The sequence below is a fragment of the Aedes aegypti genome, chromosome 2 (assembly GCF_002204515.2).
Source record: "Aedes aegypti strain LVP_AGWG chromosome 2, AaegL5.0 Primary Assembly, whole genome shotgun sequence".
NCBI classification, from domain to species: domain Eukaryota; kingdom Metazoa; phylum Arthropoda; class Insecta; order Diptera; family Culicidae; genus Aedes; species Aedes aegypti.
In genome coordinates, this window is record NC_035108.1 from 221203977 (window position 1) to 221228147 (window position 24171).

General features: G+C 35.4%; 1 protein-coding gene across 1 annotated transcript in view; it reads left to right on the top strand.

Moving 5' to 3' along the window:
- The first annotated feature begins 7087 nt into the window (after positions 1-7087).
- The window catches only part of LOC5567696, a 64015-nt gene continuing 46931 nt past the window's right edge, over positions 7088-24171 (top strand). Inside the window, exon 1 of the mRNA XM_001651810.2 lies at positions 7088-7652. The gene's annotated coding sequence lies outside the window, so the exon portion shown is untranslated. The remainder of the gene's footprint in view (positions 7653-24171) is intronic.

A 24171-nucleotide genomic window follows, 5' to 3' on the forward strand; every position in this document is an offset into this window, starting at 1 on the left:
ATAAAAATACATAGCCATTTTATTTGGCAAATAAAAGAGCTGTGTGTTTTTATTTTCTTCGATTTGTCTATTTAAAAAGAGAAAACTGCTTTTTTCAGTTTTGACTTTTGCACCATTTTTACTTGGGCCTTAAGTACATCCATTCGAAATTAAAAGATTCGAAAGGCTACCCTGACTGAAGAAAATTAGCTTGTGCATGAGCATGTTTATAATTTACCAGATGGGTATGATCCTTAAGCAGGCGATCGTTATCCGTAAAATAAGTATTGTTAGAGATTCTGTCTGAGAAACTCCGGAAACGAAAAACGTTACTGTTCATCTGCCTGGTACAAGCCTCGACGACTCGCCTACGCGAAGGTGTCTGGATTCAATTCCCGGTCAGTCCAGGATCTTTTCGTAAAGGAAATTTCCATTACTTCCCTGGGCATAAAGTATCATCGTACCTGTCACACGATAAACGAATGCGAAAATGGCAACTTTGGCTAAGAAAGCTCTCAGTGAACCCTCTTACACCCAAACTTTTATTTTTGATCTAAATATCATTTTTAGTTATCTAAAATCATTCTAAACACGTTTTGGGAAATGATTTATTTTAATTTGCAAATCTATGAATTTTGGTTTTTGATTTTTATAATTTTAATATTTGAACATTCCTATCCTTTTTCATTTTTCTTGTAGTCTCTTCTAGTTACTGGTTTTGGCAATAATAAAAAAATAATAAATTGAAATATAATTCTGGAAATATTTTTATTTTCCATGTAATTAACGGAAAAACAGGTTTGAAATTATTTTAATACCACCAAGCTCTTCTGTTATAGGTTGTTAGTAGAATAATATAAATGGTACGATTTTTTATATTACACGTTAAGTAAACCTCAGGTATTTGTAGGTTATGTAAGAAAAAATATTTATAACAATTTTCAAGAATACAAAAAAGTTGCAAAAGTCATAAACAACTTTTCTCATATGCGTGTTATGAGTCAAGGTTTAAGCCAAAAATAAAATCATTTTGATTTCCGAGCTACGAAAAAAATCACAAAATTTCAAAGTGTACCCAGTCTAAAGGCGGGGTTGGGTATTAGAGGGTTAATAACTGTGGAAGTATTCGTAAAAACACTACGCTGAGAAGCAGGCTCTGTCCCAGTGAAGAATTAACGCCAAGAAGAAAAAAAAAAGAAGAAGAAATCAAGATCTTCTGCAAATTCGGAACAACTATTCACGATATATGACATTCTTTGCTTCAACACTTGAATCAAAGAGCCTGGGCTAGAGACTGCTTCAATTTGGTGTTCGTAAAATTTATCTTAAGTATCAAACTGATTTAGCATGATTTCAATGCAATTATCAACATTATCACCTGTACACCCAACTCCCCTCAGAGAGTCGGAAGTACAACTTTGACCATGCATATCTTTGTAATTTTAGAAGCGATTTTCAAAAAAAAAAAAAAAAAATCAGCTATGGAACCGGACTCTATTTAAGATGTTCATTTTTGGGTATTTGAAATAGATGCGTCTATCCAAAGTTATCAAGGTGACTATAAAACGAAGCCAAACTTTGAATTTTCAAGTGCATAAGACTGGAGAATCTGACAACAGTTCGCGTTGAAAATCAATCAAATTACTTGCTTGCTGGTAGTGGCCAATGGGATGAATTTTCAACGCGGAGCGCTGTTTGGTTGTCTAGTCTTGTGCTCTTGAAAATTTGAGGTGTGGCTTTGTTCTATAATCACCTTAAGCAAAAGGCTCTTCCTAGTTTTTTTCAAGAACGCTTTTTTTGCACAAGTTCAGCAATAAAACAAAATCGAGGCGATGACATGTAGTTTTTTCAACATTAAATTGCTTGTTTGAGTGTAGTGAACATGTCCGAGCAGAAACTGAAATTTTTGATTACACTCAAATTTTTTTTCACTTTAAATATTACGGAAAACCCTATTTTTGGACCCTTTTGCCTGTAACTCAAAATTCAAAACAATGACATACAGTTTTTTCGACATGAAATTGATTGTGAAAGTCAAGTGAACATGTTTGAGTAAAAACATAAATTTCCAATAACACTCAAAATTTATTTTACCCAGAAAACTACACAAGAAACATAATACATTTGAGCAGAAATAAAAATTTTTGATAGGACACAAAAATTCTATTAATGGAAATATTGCAAAAACCTGTGTTACGACATTTAATTTTTTTCAACATGAATTTAATTGTAGACGTCATATTTGGAAGGTTATTTATATTTTTGACTACACTCAAAATTTCTTTTACCAAAACTAGTGAAGAAAGCCCTATTTTTTGGAGCCGTTTTCTGTAACTCAAAACTCAAAGCGATGACATATATTTTTTGGAGGTAAAAGTAAAAGACTAATAAACATGTTCAAGTAAAAAAGAAGGAACAAGTATCTATTGTTTCCGAAGTAGACAGACAGATCCACCAAAAACTGAACATAATCAATACATCAACAAGCGAAAGTGAGCAAAGCAGTCACTCCGTGGTACCCTGTTCCTCTTTTGCGAAGAGAAGATTCAGGGTTCCTACCTATGATTGGTTTGATGATGAGAACGAGCGACAAAAGCTGATTGAAGAAGATAGGATTAGGATAGCAGAAGTCTGTAATGTCAATGTGAATCAAATAGAAGTTTATCATGATTAAATGTATTTTTTTTTCTTATTAATTTATATGTATTGTAAATACCATTTTGTTATCGGCTCCGTAAAGTGTAAAACACGCTTGAGCCTACCAAATAAACGAACTGACAAAAAAAAACACAAAAAACTTATGTCCTAAATTTGTTCGATCGTGAATCAAAACTCATGCTTACTCAAGGTAATGAAGTTTCATGTAATTTTTCGGCACGAATTTACTTGTAGAACTCAAGTGAACATGTTTGAGCAGATATTAAAATATTTGATCACACTCCAATATTTTCTTACTTTATATACTACGAAAAACCCTATTTTCTGGATCCGTTTACAATTCAAATATAGGATATGTTTTTTCGACATTGATGTACTTGTAGAAAAAAGTGGGCATGTTTGAGAACAAGTGTAATTATTTGACTACACTTAAAATTTATTTTGAGTGAGAAACAACAAAAAAAATCCTAAAGTTTGTCTACCTGTAAATTAAGGATTATGATATGTATTTTTTCAACACGAGCTTGTTTGTAGATGGTAAGAGACGAAAAAACAATATATCATTGCCTTTAATTCTGATTTATAGACAAACAAAAGCTCAATTTATACGGTTTCTATGTGGTTTTCCGGGTAAAATAAATTTTGTTTGTTATAGGAAATTCATTTTTTTAATCGAACATGTTCACTTGACTGTTACAATCAATTTCATGTCGAAAAAACTATATGTCATCGCATTGAATTTTGAATAACAGACAAAAACTAGTCCAAAAAATAGGGTTTTTCGTAATATAAAAGTAAGTAAAACAAATTTTGAGTGTATTCAAAAATTTCAATTTCTGCTGAAAAATGACCACTTGACTTAAATAAGTAAAATAATGCTGAAAAAACTTCGTGTCATTGCCTTGAGTTTTTATTTACAGATGAACAAACTCGGGAAATAAGTTGTTTATGTTGTTTTTTTACGTAAAACCAATTTTGAGTGTAGTCAAATATTTATTTTTCTACTGTATAATATTCAATTCAGGGCCCAGATAGCCGTAGCGGTAAACGCGCAGCTATTCAGCATGACCATGCTGAGGATCGTGGGTTCGAATCCCGCTGGTCGAGGATCTTTTCGTAAAGGAAATTTTCTCGATTCCCAGGGCATAGAGTATCTTCGTACCTGCCACACGATCTACACATGCAAAAATGGTCAATCGGCAAAGAAAGCTCTCAGTTAATAACTGTGGAAGTGCTCATAAGAACACTAATCTGAGAAGCAGGCTTTGTCCCAGTTGGGACATAACGCCAGAAAAAAGAAGAAGAAGAATATTCAATTCACTTCTGCAAGTAAATTCAACCGAAAAATTAACATATTAATTTTGATATACTGACAAAAAAAAGCCCAGGAAATGCGTTTTTTGTGTGGTTTTATGGGTAAAATAAATTTTAAGTACTATCAAAGCTTTCTTCTTATACTCAAATATGTTCAATTGACTTCTACAGGCAAATTCATTACGGAAAAACTACACTTCGCCTTAATTTTTGATTTACAGACGAAAAAAGTTAGGGAAAAATCCGTTTTTTGTGTTGTTGAGTAAAATAACATTTCAGTATTATCGGAAATCCATTTTTTTACTCAAACATGTTCACTTGACTTTAACAATCAATTTCATGTTTAAAAAACTGTATGTCATCGCTTTGAATTTTGAGTTACATGCAAAGGTCGTTCGTAATGTTTTGAGGAATCGCAGCAAGCCACGCCCGCGAGCGGTTGTGTTTTGAATCTACCGTCACGTTTTTTTTCGTTTCCGCGCAATTCGGCTGATGCAATCGCAACTCGGCCGGAACAATTATAATATTTCAACGATATCAACTGTGTAATAAATAGTGCGAATGTTTCAATCGTTTTATATTTGTAGAATTGTTCTTCGTGAAAGTGAAGTGAAGTATTCTTCCGGCATTAAATTGTTCCTCTTCCGCGTTTTATGTGTTGTTCAGAGTCGCGTTGAAAATAACCGAATGCATTCAGTTTGTGAACCTGTGAGAATAATTTGCAACTTCCGTTTGCAATCCCCAATAAATAAAAATAAAATAAGGATAGTAGAAGCGGGGTTTGCAGCTTTTGCTCTAGTGCAGTACTTCAATCAAGAGTGTGGTGAACGTTGACCGGCGTGACGGTGGAGGATTAAGCAACTTTTTTTTCCGGAGGATGCAAGCATTTGGTGAGTCCGTTCCTTTCATACAGAAAACCCGAATTAGACGTAACGATTGTGAGATCAGATTTTCGCGTTTTGGAGTGTCACCTGTTTCTGCGGTTTCCGTTTATACTTACATGGACGTCGGATATTATGGAACTAACGATGCTTTGTAAATATTTGTTTTATTTATTTTTTTCATTTTTTTTTATTTTTATTTTTTATTATATTCTCGTGTATTGTCGCACCTCATTTTACCTGTTCCAACCGGTCACTTCGCGGAGTTCATAAACCTTTTTTTATTAGATGACCCTGGAGGGATCTATTCTGCTTTTTACTAGGTAAAAAGCAGCTCGTTAATACCGTTGAACAAGTAATCGACTATTTTTACGCGAAACAAAATTCTTCATTATGTAAATAAAACATCTTTCATTTTGATTGCCGGCATTCAAGAGATTAAATTAAAAACAATTAAACAACAAGTGCTCTGGGTCCATCGCTAGCTTTTCAGGCGAATCCTGATGACCTAATATCTCCCCCAACCCCCACTCCGTAGCACTTATGAGGGTGTCGCTGAGTCGGAGGCTTATGTGTTAATTCTGAGATTCACCATTCCTGTTGTTCATGGTTGCAACCAATTTTAGTGAAGAAACGAAAAAAGAAGAGACCTTCTTAAAGGTTTTTTCCAAGACAGTGTCCAAGAAGGATTACCACCGCTAGCTCTCACTTACGGGTCCAACGAAAAATCGATGGCACGGGTCCTAACAAGAATCGTAAAGAGATCAATAGTAGAAAGGTAGCAATGAAAAGTACTGATTTCGTAGCATTGACTAGTACCTTTTTTAGCACTGAGAAGAACTGTTCAATTGCTTTAGGTAGTTTTTTTAAGAAACTTCCAAGAGCAGAGAGAATTTGTGTACGCACAGCGGGAAGGTTATGTGCACTGGAAATTCTGCCATATAATTTTCATAGCAAAATCGCGAGTGCGTTGAAATTGTCTCATTACGCAACTGTTTTGAGTTGGGTAATGAATCATAACACAACAATTTTACGGAAATTGTAAAATAATGGTGAATGTATTCCGATATCATTTTTGATACCCTCAAGTGGTCTTCTACGAAATTGCCAAAAATGTTGTACGTAACTAGTTGCAGAAATCGATTTTTACAGCGCTCGTCGTAATTATTCTACTCGGCATAGTAGGATAAATTTACGACTCGTGCTGTAAAAGCCATCATTCTGAAACTTGATCCGTAAACTACTATTACACACGAAACGTAATTACGACGAGTGCTGTAAAAATCGAGTTCTGCAACGAGTTTTATTTTTCATAATTTAATAAAAGGCTATTTGAATGTATCAGAAATCATATCGTGATGCATTTACCATTATTTTCAAATTTCGAAAAATTCTTGTGTAATGAAATACCATGCCACACAAAACATTTGCCTAATGGAAGAGTATTACGTAATTGTCATTATGCAATTGATATCAGAAGCTTTCTGACTTTTACGACATCGAATAATGCAATGTAGGAAAGTACGTTACTTCTTGGCAGATTTCGAAATGAAAAAAACAACTATTTACTATAAGAAATTGCAAAAAATATATTCACCAAGCTATTTTTTAACAACAACAAAACTTTGGTTTCAAATGACGAAAAATGTTGGTATTTTATGCGACTATGCATGATGATAGCAACTCCACCACATGCTCCATCAAGGCGATCATTTCGATAAGTAATCAAATGATTTTCTCAGCATGATATGGTAGGTGTTTCAACAGACTGGACTTAATTATTTTATGACCTTATAAAGATAGGGCAAGGACTCCTTCATTTTTTTCGCGATACTAGTTTGATACAGATGTTACGTCAAACAGTAAAACTTTTCTATAAACTATTATGAACTATGTAGCATAACTTTTCCATACACCTGAAGAGTGAGAGAACTTAACACAAAGGTTTGCCTATCATTTGATTATATTACATTTGATGCTAATTACATTTGACGCTTGCTATAACGACAACCATTGTAGTGACGACCAGCCTCTTCTCATATTTTATTTTCCCTAATTTTCAATCCCTGATCAACTCATAATGCAAGCGTTACATCAATCGAAAACACTGCACCGTGATGCGGTGCTAGGCGACGCGACGCGTGAGGCTTCGTCATTCATTCACTACGACGGCGACGCACGATTGACTGGAACCAGCGCAAAACGTGCTTCACAAAACATTTGAATGAACGCGAGCGTAACGTTTGCATCGTCGTTGTCGGCTTCAGTTAGTCAGTGGACTTCAACGCGTGCGGTGCTTCGAGCCTACGTTCCGTCAAAGTGTTTCTCCCTTTGCAGAAGGTACACGGTTTTTGTGCATATGAGTTAACGTTGGTCGTCCCAAGCGGTCTGAGGCGTGAGAAAATATTCCATATTTGTTGGTGGCGTGTTTACGTTTCCAAGTTTGTGGTGTGGGCCTCAAGAAGATATTCATTCTTTATCAATCCGAGATCTACCTGTGGATAAATCATCATCGAATGATGTGAAGCACGAAAAACTCACATCATGGATTAAACGCATCGAACGCAACGGTGTGATGCAGTGTCTGAAGAGAAAAGAAGTGCATATATTGAAAAATAAAATTTGATAATTGTTCGGATCATATAACATACAAATTGATAATTATCATCCTGAATAAGTGGATTATATAACAGCGGATTGGAGTGATTCTGCGAATAAAGAGGGAAACGACAAGTGATTCTACGGATGATGCATCAAACAAGTATGCCAATGTGATGCCGATGTGATTTGCGGCTGGACGGAGATGAAATAAGCAAGAAGGTATTTCAATTTATAAATAATAACTAATTGCATTCACTGGTCGTGTTCTTTATCTGAGATGTGCTTATCGTTTGGTTATGCTTGTTTATTCTATTTGAAAGCGACATCACAAAGCAAATGTTTAACCCATATAAAACGAGTGATTTTTTTTTAATTCAACATTGAAATTGAAAAATGAGTTTAAATTCAATTTTTGAAACTTGTTTGAATGTTCGAGGACTATTATTGTTTTATTTAAGTGTCTATCTCGGGTGCAAAATTCAACAACCTGGTTTAGAATATGAGCGTTAATCCAAAGCATTGATAATGGTATCTCTTATTTAGAGTCATATTTAACATTGATTCCAAATAAAAGCTTTGCGGTTGATGAAAAACGACGTAAGACAGCATCCATTATTTAAACAACGCTAGAATTGAAACATTTCGACTATTGGTAATCTATATTTTGAAGGTCCTGTCAAATAAAACCATTTAAACCAAGATGAAGAATGTGGTAGATACGAAGATCGTGTACGCCCTGAGAAGTCGAGAAAATTTTCAATTCGAAAGTATCGTCAACCAATGGGATTTGAACTCACGACCCTTAACAAGTCCTACGTTTGGCTATATAGCTTAGGATGGTAAAATGGAAAAAAATATGAAAGTTTGGTTTTTGACGAATAGCAATTTGTTTCGATATCAAATACAAAGCTAAACTACACAAAGAATTCATATAAGTTTGGTTACAATAATGTTTTTTCTTTCTCTAATTATGTTCAAGTAATTCGTTTTTCAATATGTTACCGATTTTACATGTTCTTCGAAGTATCCAAGATTATATTTTTATAATAATTTAAAACAACGGTCAAACAACCTAGGCTGTACTCTAAAACCCAGGCATCAAAAAATTTGCAGTGCCTTTCTCAAAAGGAAGGTGGAATTGTTTGAAATCATAGCAGTTTTGAAAATTGAACTTCTGCCTAACAATGAGTTCTTAAATTTCATATCAGTTACTTTTTAAACATCATCCAATTTATCAAAAAACTCACTTCTAAAATAAAAATATTCTAAATCATTGTAGAACTTTTTATTTGTTTATTAGGAAAAACAAGCATTTCCATACATTTTATAGACTAGTTCATTGGGTATGATAAACCACGCGGCTGTTGCAAAGTTTCTAAAACGCGCATTTTCCCCAAAGGAAAGAAAAACTGCGTTTGATAAAAATGTTGCCTTCCATAACGACGAAGTAAAAAGCAAAACCGCGGTTGTTGCTTTTCTTCGAGGTTCGCCGCGTGTTCTTTAGAAAAAATGCATAAATTTACTAACTTGGATGATTTTTTTTTGATAAAACGTGCTGTTCGTTTGACTTGAGAGTTACACATTGCTTCTAATAAGGGCTTAACCTTAAATCATTGGCATATTATTTGAAATACGATATGGCTTAACAGTTTAAGAATAATTCGTCAAATTCACAAGAAAACCAGAGCTTTTCGCTGCAAGATAATGAATCTTCTTTGACAAATTAACCAAAAAACCAATGTTCTAGTTTTCTCTTCATTATGAATTCCCATAGGGTAGTGGTTCCAAAAGTGGCAAAACTAAGCTCAATTCAATTTCCTATAACTGCTTCAGTAGCTAATTCAATGAAGTTTGTGAAAATGGCACTATCGCAACTGTAGGAGTACCCACAACTATTGGATCATTTACCCTAAACGTTTTCCAGACATGTCGATGTCTGGAATATGCATAATGTAAGCAAGTATCATGAGAAAAACGCAATGTTTACAGTCAGCGAAGCGTGAGATAATTTTCTGATAAAGAACCTGTTTCTTCGAAGTATTTTAGCCCGACCAGAGCTATTATTAGTTTGGTATATACATAAACGGAGTATTTTCATTTGGCGCGCTAACCCCTAAGAACATTTTGCCATGAAACGTTCCGTTGACTTGTTTCTGCCCAACTGACTCTTCCAACTTGTTTCTCAAATGCACCGCTTTCGTTGCATTTTTTTGTTTTTCATTCATTCTTATGGACTAAGGTTCTTTCTCACACTTACGTCGATGATTGGCCGTTGCTGTCGATTAAAGCCCTCTGAATGAAGACGAATCGAGCCAAGCACAAACGACGAAGAAGTCCACATTGATGCCTGGTTGAATAATAACCACCATTAAGTCAAACCCATTACTGGGGCCCAAAAAGCAACGGTCAAAGAGAAAGGAACAATGATATATTTGACATTCGACATTTGCTTCCTGTGTAGGGGCACGGAAATTTCAAACCATATGCCTTGCTCTTTAACCAATTTAAAGAAGTATTTGATCTAAATATATTGCGCTTCAGCAATTGGAACCAAAATACAAAACTTAGTACAAAAGGACTTCCCTTTAAAGTTGATTATTTCCCATATTGTTACTTCTCAGGTTCGATCATATTACATATGATCTGCACGGATTTACCCAACCTACTTTTTCTGTAGCTCGGGCATCAATATGGTCTATAAGAGACAGACTTCTTCTTGGCGTAACGCCCTTATTGGGACAGAGCCTGCTTCTCAGCCTTGTGCTATTTTGAGCACTTCCCCAGTTATTAACTGAGAGCTTTCTTTTCCAATTGACCATTATTGCATGTGTATATCGTGAGGCATGTACGAAAATACTCTATACCCAGAGAAGTCGAGAAAATTTCCTTCATGAAAGGATTCTCGACTGGCGGGATTCGAACCCACGATCCTTAGCTTGGTCTTGTTGAACAGCTGCGCGTTTACCACTACTGCTATCGGGCCCCTTGACAGACATTTTTCCTACTATTCCCAATAATCCCCTTATATATCAGTTCAGGGTTGTTTCACCTACTAATTTGTGCAGATTGCGTAATGCTACACACTAAGTTCATTTTGCCGGAATCCGTGAATTTCACCGTAATCTCAACAGCTTAGCGATTCGGTTAAATAAAACAAAAAGAAGGAAATTAAAATTTCATTTCCCGGGAAATTTGGAAACTCTTGCGGCACGAAATTAACATTATTCGCGTTATACCACACAAGAAAGTTCTTCGTGTAGTGGCATGATACGCTATTTCTGAACCAGCTGATTATAAAAATCGTAATGTATGTAAGATTTTTTCTTGCTAGGTTTATATTTCCATAATCAGATGGTTCTAAAATATTCTATCAGTTAAATGCGTTGAAAATTGTGTTTTTCATAGGTTTTAGTATGAAACATAGCTGCAAAAAGTGGAAAAAACCAAAATTTCGTCGATGGAATATTTTAAAATTTTCCGATTATGAAAACAGAACTCAAAAACTGTATTCTAGCGAGAAAAATCTTACAGTATGCAAAAAAAGTCTATCCACCCCCGGTGGAAAATTAGATTTCTTCCAAAAATCCCACTAAAAAATTAGAACACGGCTATTCAGTTTCTTATTATTTAGGTTGTTCAGTTTCTTATTATTTAGGTAAAAACAAGTTCAATTCGTGCGAGTTCGATGTAAAAAAAAACAAATTCTCTTGCATTTGAGAGCTGATGTTAAAAATAAGTTAAAAAATGACGCAAAAAAAGTTTATCCACCCCTCTGACACACATAGTTTTAGTACTTTGTGAGACCACCTTTGGCTTCAATAACTGCTCGGCATCGCCGGGGCATTGAATCAACAAGCTTAGCAGTTGTTTCCGGGGTGATTTTGTCCCATTCACTTGAGATTACCTGCTGCAATTGCTGGATGCTTGTTGGTTTTTGCTCCTGGACCTTAATTTTCAAGATTGACCAGAGATGTTCTATCGGATTAAGGTCAGGAGACTGTGCTGGCCACTCCATAACCTTAATACGCTTTTTCTTGAACCACTGCGAAACCAGCTTTGAGGTATGTTTCGGATCTCCGTCTTGTTGGAATGTATATCTGTGCCTTAACTTAAGCTTTTGGGCAGACGCTGGTAGTTTTCGCTTCAAAATGTCCAAGTAAACCTCCTTGGTCATAATTCCATCGATAAACTCAAGTTCTCCAACGCCGGATGTAGCCATAGATCCCCACACCATGACTCTACCTGCAGAAAAAATCAAAGTCATGCTCAGTTGGTTGAAAAATCAATGTTGGTAAAGTAACTCATCACCGCCATGCTTGACTGTAGGCCGCAAACACTCCTTTTTCAAACTTTCACCGGTTCTCCGCCATTTTCTTGTGATACCATCAGATCCAAATAGCATTACTTTCGTCTCATCTAACCAAATCACCTTATTCCAGTCATCACTGGTCCATGAAATGTGGTCCTCGGCCAAATTCAATCTTTTTTTGATATTTTTGCGGACAACCATGGCTTCTTAAGTGCTACTCTGCCCTTAAGACCTTTCTTATGAAGACGATTTCGTACGGATTGTGATGTCAGCTGAATGGAAAACTCGCTTTCAATTTGTTTCGCAATTTTCGGAGCTGATAGTCCCCGGTCCAGCTCCGCCTTCTTCACGATAGCTCTGTCAATTCGGCCAGTTGTCTTTGAAGGACGCACAGTGCGTTGCTCCATAGACAAAAATCAAATTTCAAGTTATTTTATTCGGCGATAATAAGTATCCACAAGTGTTTATAGATAACATCGGCTATTGAAACGTGTATTTATAAGATTTATAAAGCACTTAAACGACTACAACATGCGTCGAAAGTGACAGTTGTCGGAGTAGCAGAAAATCTTAATTTTGTCGCATGTTTTCAACATTACTTTCAACTAGTACGGAGGTTGTTGAAACCAATCCATTCAATCAAAATTTGAAAGAGAACATGTTTGAAGGTTGGTAAAGTATATTTGATGGGATAAGCACACCAATTTTAACTTTGAATATGAGAAATCGGCACGATGAGTTGGCTATGGAATCCAACTTATGAAATACTAACATGTAACTATGGTTATCGATTCAAAAAAAGTTCCACCGAGTTCCACCCTAAGTCACTCACAAACATGTTTTTCAGAGTGTCCTCTAAAAGGTCTGAAAGATACAGCTGCAACTCCCTGCAACTCTTCGAGATTTTCAACTATTTTTCGGTGTACTCCTTAACCAGCACAAGTATGAAAGTGGAGTTGTTTGTGATGGAAAATCCGAAAATCTCGCAACGCTATGTGGTCAAAGCTGTACCAGACATTGCATCAGAGCAAGTTTATGTTTAAAATAATAAACCTTTTTTCCTTTTTCAAACTTTCACCGGTTCTCCGCCATTTTCTTGTGATACCATCAGATCCAAATAGCATTACTTTCGTCTCATCTAACCAAATCACCTTATTCCAGTCATCACTGGTCCATGAAATGTGGTCCTCGGCCAAATTCAATCTTTTTTTGATATTTTTGCGGACAACCATGGCTTCTTAAGTGCTACTCTGCCCTTAAGACCTTTCTTATGAAGACGATTTCGTACGGATTGTGATGTCAGCTGAATGGAAAACTCGCTTTCAATTTGTTTCGCAATTTTCGGAGCTGATAGTCCCCGGTCCAGCTCCGCCTTCTTCACGATAGCTCTGTCAATTCGGCCAGTTGTCTTTGAAGGACGCACAGTGCGTTGCTCCATAGACAAAAATCAAATTTCAAGTTATTTTATTCGGCGATAATAAGTATCCACAAGTGTTTATAGATAACATCGGCTATTGAAACGTGTATTTATAAGATTTATAAAGCACTTAAACGACTACAACATGCGTCGAAAGTGACAGTTGTCGGAGTAGCAGAAAATCTTAATTTTGTCGCATGTTTTCAACATTATTTTCAACTAGTACGGAGGTTGTTGAAACCAATCCATTCAATCAAAATTTGAAAGAGAACATGTTTGAAGGTTGGTAAAGTATATTTGATGGGATAAGCACACCAATTTTAACTTTGAATATGAGAAATCGGCACGATGAGTTGGCTATGGAATCCAACTTATGAAATACTAACATGTAACTATGGTTATCGATTCAAAAAAAGTTCCACCGAGTTCCACCCTAAGTCACTCACAAACATGTTTTTCAGAGTGTCCTCTAAAAGGTCTGAAAGATACAGCTGCAACTCCCTGCAACTCTTCGAGATTTTCAACTATTTTTCGGTGTACTCCTTAACCAGCACAAGTATGAAAGTGGAGTTGTTTGTGATGGAAAATCCGAAAATCTCGCAACGCTATGTGGTCAAAGCTGTACCAGACATTGCATCAGAGCAAGTTTATGTTTAAAATAATATATTTGAAATGAAGTTTCCAAGATTTTATTCAAATTTTATTTAATTTTAAAAATATGAGCTACGAGTGTGAAGAGACATATTTGCAAATAACTTCTTACATCATTATAGGAAATAATAGTACAAATTACAATGTTTTTCTTGGAAAATAATGGAAATGGCGCTTAGGACAGTTTTGCGATTATGTGTTTACTATATGTCATTTATGCAAATTGCAGCTCTTTTCACCAGAAAAAACTTTTCCTTTCATATTAAGGTGCTTAAATGGCTTGATCTTCCAGTTTTGATTTTTGTCCCGCATCTCCATACATTCAACGCAACGTAAGATAGAATCACGCTTTTTAAACATCTGCACAATCCTAGCGACCGTATCTTTGTGGAGCTGCACAATTCCGGCAATATCACGGTAGCTTTTGCCAGTTTTGTGATGTTCAATAATCACATTTCGGATGCTGATCGAAATTTGTGCTTTTTTGGGCATTTTGCAACAAAAAACCTCCAATTTTAACACGAAACTGAAATTTTGAGCACGAAAACTTCAAGAGCACAAAATGGATGCTAGACACAATGTTTACATTCGAGAAAGTTGCAAAATACACACTAAAACTCTGTAATACACACTTAAATCTTAGTATCCGATTGGGGGTGGATAAACTTTTTTTGCATTATATTTTACCCTTTTTCATAATTCATCACATAAAATCAGAAAAAAAAAATATATAGGGTGCCGGTACCAATGGTTGTAATGTACCAGTAGATTGGACTATGGAATAAAACGTACATTTTTCGATAAAAACGACATGTGCTATTTTTGGTGGATGGATCGCCTCTAGTTTAGTCGATTTGCCAAATTTCAGCTTTTTATCTAATCAAAAAGTCATATAATTAATTAGGTTTACGTGAAAAATTGGCTCCCTTGCACCAATAGTAGCCGTCGTGTTCCAGTAGTGGATCAACGGTTGGAAGCTGTTTTTAAAATGGATGTATAAAAATGAAGAAAAGTGTCAGAGATAATCTTTATGGTTCATTCGAAAGATATTAGTTGCTGTTCCAAGGGAAAAATGTTAAACCTATGTAAAAATTTACCATTTTGTTTAAAATTCCTTGTATCATTCCCTAACGTCTACTACTGGAGCACTAGCGCAACTACTGGAACACGTGTACCAATAGTGGCTCAAGCGATTTTATGTTAAAAAATTAGTTTTATCACTCTTTTTATATTTTCCCCATATAGTAGAGGTTGAAATCTTTCTGTTGACGCCAAAAGATCTCTGTTAGGGTTTTTCGTTATTTTGTTATGATTTTTTATAGCTTAGGTAGTCCACTAATGGCACCGGCACCCTAAACGTCATTTTTTTAATGGCAATGTGATAAATAAACATAAATTGATAAACCATGGAGAAACACTCATTAAATTGACATGATTTTCACCAGAAAAACAAAAGAATTCTAAATTGGTAGGGGGGGTGGATAAACTTTTTTTGCATACTGTATGTAAATTTGATTTTTATAACATTTTTAACAACATAACATATTTCAGGCATAGCGCGCATGATGCCAAATTCAGCCAGACCGTCAAACTTCAGAAGAAGGAGATGCTGGTTTTGGGGACATTTTTACGAAGAACAGATCGCCTGCCATATTAAGATAAGGCTGTTTGTTGTTTTTTCAGAATCTATGACATTTGGTCGAATGACATTTAGTCGAATGACGTTTGGTCGAAAGTACATTTGGTCGAACGAACATTTCGTCGAATGGACATTTGGTCGAAAAGGCTTAGTTGCAACAGAAAGCATTTGATATTTGATCGAACCGACATTTCGTGGAAAGGATAGTGGTAGATTCTAAATAGCATGGAAACAAAGTTTTACGTTTGGCCTGACTATCGTCGAGAGTAGCATGTTGTCGCTAATACAAGAATGATTGAATAATCAAAAAAGTATCACCCATTTAACCAACAATCTTTATGAGACTAGGAAAAATTTGTTATTCAATTTGATGAAGGCTTCCCCAATATATTGATCAACCTCTTGCGTTTTTAATGTTTCATGCTGCTTTTTCGTTCAGGCATGTTCTGCGATTCGAGATAAGCTGATCCTAAATTAAGGAAACCCACCTATTGTCTCCTCAGTCAACTCGTTTTCCCTTACCCGATACACAGAATTAGCACAATTTTCATTTTTAATGAATAAAAGATTTCACTGAAAACTCTGTTATTCACCAGAGGTCATCAACAGCTAAGCCATATATTTGTTTTAAGAATGTTATTAAGCTGGAAGTCACAATAAGCCAATTGGCCATAAGTAGAGTTACCGACACCTAGCATTCACTTCGCTATAAAGATTTACCTTAAAGCATTTTTTTCTTGCCGTTTTAATTATGATTTCCGCATTCAAAAACCTTACCCACGTCCGTAAGCTGCAAGACCCGGAATTCAATAAAAGATTCCGAGCACTCTCTCCGAATTCTTCCATCTGATGAAAATCAGCAGTTCAGTACGAGGTACGATGACATTTAAAATTAATAATAAATAATAAAAACATTATGTGCGCAAATTCGAGTAATAAAATAAAAACTGGTTGAGCAGTTTTCCAAAGAATGATGATATTTTCAGAGAATAATGAATTCACTAAAGCTAAATATTACAAAAATCTACTTCTAAAAAGTTCGAAATCATCGAAATCCTAGATATTGACATAACTTCAAATCACAAACAAACAGATGTTTGAAATTTTAAAATATGGCTACATAAAATGTCCCGTTTTTCATTCAACAACAGTTATTAATTCAGATTATTAACAAGGGGCCGTCCATAAATGATGTAGCATTTTTCAGGGATTTTTTACACCCCCTTCTCCCTCGTAGCATTTCGTCACAAATGCTCATACCCCCCGTTGGAAAATACGTAGCATATCAAGCACCCCCCCTTATTTTTTATTTGTTTCCATCAGCAATTGGGCTAAAACAATACATTAAAATTCAGAAATTCAAAACAAAGCTTGATATGAATCACTAACTGAAGCATTTAGAAAACAGTTTTAAATAAACTTTTTCCTGTCTAAATTATATAATTTTGTTTTCCAGTTTCATGCAGGTTAAATTTAATTTGTAATACTTTTGCTGTTGTTATCATAAAATTATAAAACAAGTTAACGATAGAGAAAATTGAAACGTTTTTTTTTGGATCGGTTAAACATCCATTGATGAGTTAGGGTACAATGTATTTTATAATGTATTAAACGAAAATTTTCTTCTTTTAGAGATTTTTTTCATTATAAGTTGTTTAGAAACAGATTTCATTGCATATGATGAACTAACTACCTTAATTTGGAACGGATCTTTGTAGTTATCATCCAAATTCAAATCCGTTAAGCAAACAGTAGCTAAGTAGAGAAAAATAACAATTGTAGTTGTTGGAATATTTCAAAATTCTTAGCGATTATTATACAAATTATGCTTCATTAATCTTCCAATTATATTTCATTATCGTTTCCCATACTAAAATATGCTTAAACAACTCATATTGAATCAATAAAAATGCATTCCCTGAATTACCGAGTGATTTAGATATTTGATGGGACAATATTGATATTGATGACACTGAATAAATATCTTGTTTTACTATGATGATAATTGCATAATTGCCTAAATAGCATATTCTACTATTTTGAAGAAAAAATACTCCAACAGAAAATAAGAATAAAACGCGATAAAACTAAGAAGCTTCATTCTATGTCTTGATAACAAATATAAAACAATTTTCCATGTCGATAAAGCATTGATTTATCATTAACTTATTCTTTAAAATTGTTTGTTAATTAAATAATTAATTTAGACACGAATTCAAACTAATATTCACATAATGTTTTCAAGCTTCAGAAAAATTGTATTCCTATCAAACGAAATCATCAAATAAAACCTCGTTTAAAGAGTCAAGCAAGTCAAGCACTGTTTGTCAACATTTTTTTGTTCAACGCTACTATTTTTTAGAGATGGTCGGGTGTCGGGTTTTCAAACCCGAAACCCGACCCGAACCCGAACCCGACGGGTTCGGGTCGGGTTCGGGTTTGAAAATTTTATTTTTTTCGGGTTCGGGTTCGGGTCGGGTTTGGAGGCTACAAATTATCGGGTACGGGTCGGGTTCGGGCTTACAAAAAGTCGGGTTTGAGTCGGGTTTAGGACGGGTTTGGTGAGAATTGTGAACAGAGTAACAACCTAAAAGCTTCTCTAAGTATCAGAAACGATGAATTTACCATGATTTCAAACTCGGGTTTTATTCGGGTTTGTCTTACAAAAAAAAATTCGGGTTTCGGGTCGGGTTCGGGTTCACACAGCAAACATTTTTCGGGTTCGGGTCGGGTCCGGGTTTGCTTTTCAATTATTCTCTCGGGTTCGGGTCGGGTCCGGGTTTGAAGAAATAAAATAAGTCGGGTACGGGTCGGGTTCGGGTTTGAAAAATGTGAAACCCGACCATCTCTACTATTTTTACCGACATGATTCAAAATGCTTCGTCCACTAGTTGGGACCCCTCCCTCCCCCTCATCACACTTCTTCTTCTTTCTGGCGTTACGTTCCAACTGGGACAAAGCCTGCTTCTCAGATAAGTGTTCTTATGAGCACTTCTACAGTTATTAACTGAGAGCTTTCTTTGCCGAATGACCATTTTTGCATGTGTATATCGTATGGCAGGTACGAAGATACTCTATGCCCTAAGAATCGAGAAAATTTCCTTTACGAAAAGATCCTCGACCAGCGGGATTCGAACCCACGACCCTCAGCATGGTCATGCTGAATAGCTGCGCGTTTACCGCTACGGCCCCCAATCACACATCGTCACAAATTCCTGACGGCCTCCCTCCCCCCTAAAATGCTACGTCATTTATGGACGACCTCCAAGAATACGTTAATTTTACCAAATGATCTTTCAGTTAACCATTTCAATATAAGCCTTCGACCCAAATTTCCATTCAAATAAACGTCATTCGACCAAATGTCATTCGACGAAATGTCCTAAAGCCGTTTTTTCAACATTAAAATTGTATTTTTCGGTCGAACTTTGCATGTTGTGACCGATTAATTACAAAGGAAAACGTAAAGCTGTAGTATAATGTTTGAAAGTTGTCCATTCAAAAACGTTTTTCGTACATTAACATCATAATAAACACTTTTGCGAGTACAGTGCACCCCTGCTTATTAGAACGATATCTCATGCAAACCATTGGTGTTCATTTTTAATTTGAACATTTAATCACCCAACCGCCATGTGGGTATGGATTTTCACTGCGAATAATTGAAAGTGTATCAATGTATTTTCTTTTCGTTCATACCAATCAAGCTAACGTTCGTAATTATTTGGAACATTTTCATAGAGGTTTTTTTTTAATTTCACTCACACGGAATGAAGTTTTTGTTCCTTATAACAACACCGTTCTAAAATAAAGCACGTATCAGGAAGAACTACCTTGTAATATGTAGAAGCAACTATAAGGGATGACCCAATTAAATCAGCGTAACAACAGCCTTGGGAACTACAGCTCATCCTAGAACGCTCAGCAACGAGGTAGCATTTATTGAGTACTAATTAAGTGAGTTTTCCAGTCTTTAGGGAGTAAGCCAGCATCGTACTGAAAACTTAAAAAAAGGTTATAATTATAATCTATAAACCATCGCACCAACGACCAATGACCGAATTGAACGAGTTTATTCACAAATTTCATAAGACTGAAGGGTGTGGATACTCATACATAACTTGTAATATTTTTATACAAAAGCGTTTGGCGGAGGTTGATGGGTGCCGAAAATGGCCATTTTCAGCATTATGAAATTTGTAAATGAACCCCACCTGCATATTGTTCAAACCGTTCAAACAATTTTTATGTTTATCTAAAAAGTGCAAATTAGTGCTGAGAGCCTCAGGGTTATACACGACTATCTTACTGAAAAACTGTGATCCTGTGTCCATCTAAGTTGTCTCTAAAAAAGGGATAAATTTCTTCTTCAAAACGATGTTTGACAAAAAATGAAGGCTAATTAAACCCATAATATGCAACTGCTCCTAAAACCGTGTCACAGGCAGAATATTCAATGGTGACAGAACCAAGTTATTTGAGACATTTTTCGTCCTATGAGACCGAAAAAACATATATTTTCAACAATTAGATGCGATTTTTGAATTGTATGCGAAAATAAAATGCTTTTTCTGATTCGTAGAGGAAAGAACATTCGATTCTTTTGTTTCAATAAATAAACCAAGTTAGGGTAGGTGTACCAGTTATGGACATAGTGGTTCCCTATTTCGCCATACGTGATTACTTTAATGTCTGAATATTTTGAATTTTTGTGTGTTGTAGAAGTTATATTTAGGATATATCTCCATGTTAAAACATTCAAAAAGATTTAAAATGTGAAAGTTGTCAAAATTTCGCATATGGCCAAATAGGGAACCACTATGACCATAACTGGTACACTTTCCCTAGTTGAAAAAGATGATAACATTATCCTACATGAAGAAGTCATGTTAGAATGGATCTCCAAAAACCAGAATTTTGTTCTACAAAAACTATATAACTATAAAATAACGCTTGTTTGTCTAGAACTAAAATTGGCAAAATTTTCTCATTGTCTAAGCTGAGGACACAGAAAATGAATGTAATGCTTGGAATAATACTAAAAAAATTAAAAACACCTTTTGAAATTAATTTTGGACATCTGAACAGGAGTTAACTAACCTCTAACTCCAAGTAAGTATTTTATTACAAACTAAAATAGTTTCGCTGACAACATCAGTTTCCAACAAATCGAGGGTGCATCAGAGCAACGATCGTTTACTTGTTTTGCTATCAACTCTTTAAATTTCAATCAAAATGGCTAAGCAGCGAAAACGATGATAGCCAGCCAATCTTTGGAGGAAAACTCGTCGAAAACTATGGGAAAATAACACGTCGAACTCTTAGCGGATGCCAATTTCTGTGCGGAACAACAATCGGAGCTTTCTTTCTGTGAAAACACTTTACTCAATTTTGGGTGCAATTTTGAGAGCAAACACACGCGCGATCAGTGAGCATTTGGGAACGTCCATCAATTACGTTACGCAACAATTGATCATTTCCAAACAATCCCCCCTAACCCTGCGTCACGTATTTTGTAAAGAGCTGCCAATTTTGTATGGTTCGTTACACTTCCCCAAGCACTTCTCCCTTCACTTATAAAGTCGTGATCATCTTTATAGACGTTTCCTTTTTATTTATATGGCACTCAAATAAGTGTGAATTTCCCTTTGCCCAATATTTGATCCGCGGGTCGCATCTAGGAAGCAGCCATGAACGAGACAAGGTACCGAACTGAGTTCATTACTTTATGCAATTGTTGATGAGTCTACAGCTCATTGAAAACTGGAGTATTGTGTCATTTTCCATTTCGCCTCAGCAGACGGGCAAAATTCGAGTGTTTGTTTCTCTAGATCGTGGGTTCGGCCAATTTTCGACTTGCCACACACTTTCTGTGTCTGCTCTGGCTTGCCTTCTCGACTAGGAGAAAATTTCTAGATTATAACAATAAATCTATGACGAAAGGTCGAAAGACACAAGGTCGAAACGACAGACGGTCGAAAGGCAAAGGTTGAAAGAACAAAAGGTCGAAGAAGCGAAAAACCTATAACAATCGCATACCAAACTGAGTTATAAAACCTCAATTTTTTTTTTGCTATTATTTGGATAAGTACGATGACCTGATCAAGATCATGTTGAACTTTAATTTAATAATTAGCTATTTATAAGCTTTGCTTTTTTTGATTTTCTTGATAAAAAGATTCACAGTGCAGATTCCGTGAAAACTTACAAAGCTTGGTGTGGTATCAGATACCATCGTAATAACATGGTTTGCTATGAATGTGTTATTCAATGCCTGCTGAACAGCTTATGGATCTCTTGAACACGCTTTACAACATTTTGTTAAGCATTCAGCATTAAAATTCTTCAGTTTTTTTCATTTACATATTCTGAATTTTGGTATTTTACCTTCTATTACCACCTTAAAAAAAGCATACACAAGTATGCTGGTTTTTTTTTTTATTTTAATACCATGATATGGTTTTCGTTTGCCATGTTCTTCTGCTCGGGTTCCACTAGGCTGGGCGTTGATCTTGCGAGGGGCAGCCGGCTTCTCATAATTGGAGTGGCTGATGATGATTGCAAAATGCGCACCCGATGTCGTCGTCGTATCCGAAATGTTAGATGCGCTATTTCAGTTTCAATTTCTAATAGAGTTGTGGTGGGTTTTGGGTGCGCGAAAGAGCAAATGACAAAATGAGGAGTTCATTCAACGGCTTTAGTATTGCAAAGCCCTCGTCGTAGGTTGAACTCGACTGCTAATTTCCATTCATAACCGATGCGAACTTGTTCTAGAATGCTAATAAATGCAACAGCTGCCATGATAGACTGCTTATTGTGTGGGCATTCGTCTTAGAATAAAAATCAAATAAATTCTCGGGATTTGAAAGAATGTGTTGTGTAATAAAACAGTCGATGACGATAAATTCTACCTCTAAAGGGAAGACATTTTCAAAAATTGGTGAATATAATACACGAATATTTTGACAATCATTAATAATTGAGTGTTGATTGTCATTCTTGAATGTGATTTCAATTAATAAAAGCTTAAAGGTTTAAGTTTATGAACAAGAAACAAATACTGTCCAAGAAATTGTTAGACAATTACAACTTTTTGGCTCAGCTTACAAGCATTTTTGATTTTTTTTATTAATTAATTAATTTATTTATTTATTTTATTTGCTACATTCATCTAACATCATTGTCTACATGAATAAAACTTAAACTAAACAAACGCATTGGAAACAAGTAGTCGATATCTAAAAGTATGAGTACTAATAGTCTCCATCTATCCTTATCTAGCTTATTGAATTAACGCGGTTTTTTTACGCGAGACGTCGACCCGATGTGAAAAAAAAAGCTTAGTGTATAAATATTCTGCATGCAACCTTATGGCACATGTACGTATATCACCTCCAGTACTTTTAAGTACTAACGAATACGATTTTATGTTTACTGAACACATCACAGCAAAAGAATTTCTTTTTAATTTTTTTAACACTTCAGTAGTCGCGTTGTTGTATTTTGTACAACAGTGATGAAAAGACCTCACTTATCGCTCACTGCTTCAGCGTGGTGGTTCTGACAATGGCAAACCGCGCGACGACTGAAAAGTTAAATAATAGTTCTCACTACTTCCAATTCCCCAAAATTTATCGAAAACGTTCGCTTGAATGAGAACAGGCGTCGAAGAATTGGTTCTCAAATAAATTTGAAGCACGATCAAAGCAAGCGAAGAAAAATATCGCATCTGTATCGGTCCATGATCGACAATGTTTCGTTAGCTGTTACAAATTTGATAAACAGCAGTAACGAAGGAGAGTCCCAAAGAGAAAGCTATGATAAAACCCAATTCAGTCGCTTATTTACCCTTGGGTGTAGCTGTTTGACTTCGTTGGCATGATAAATAACCCCGAACATCCTAAAGCAATAGTGCCTCCAGGTTTGGAGCTTGTTTAGATGGTTTTTTCATGCATTTTCTACCCCCGATACATTCAGAGCTGTAGCAGTTGAAGTATTACTCTCAAATTTCTTCAACCCCTGATTGAGAATGCTTTTGAATTTGTAAAATAAACATTTTATGTTTTAATTTTTACAAACCTTTATTTAGCAATTTACTGAAAAACTCTAGAAATATACTACACATATAGAAATATAATACACTCATGTGATTGGGGTCCAATTCACTTCATAATTAAGTAATTCAGCTCCGAATAATTTCATATTTAAATGTTTCAGGTCAGATTGGAATCATATTCAAGTATCTTATTCACTTCATGTTCCAATGGTTCTGGTCTGATTAGTTTCGAATACAGCACTGATTCACTTGAAATTCAAGTAAAACAAGTTTGAATTACTTCTTAACTTAGTGTGCTTCAAAAAGCCCAAGTAAGCCTTTTTTGTTTGCTGTGTCGCCGGAGTGATTTTCATTTTTTTTCGGTTTTCGCGCTTTGCTGGCACTACGACAGGAGGGAACAGCTCAACTGTGACTACCCCGTTGTGTTTTAGTCAAAATCCCTGACGACAAAAAGAGAGTGCTACCATATGTTTTTTGAAAGAAATCTTGTATACTATGAAGGCTTATAATTTGGTGTTTAGTTGCACGAATAATTTGATTCGCGCAATAGAGTTTGCGAGCTATTATAAGAGCGAAATTGCAACTATACTGCTCACTATTTAGTTTCTATAATTATTGGAGCACTGCAGAGTAACTTAGCATCAAATGTTAGATTAATTAAGCATC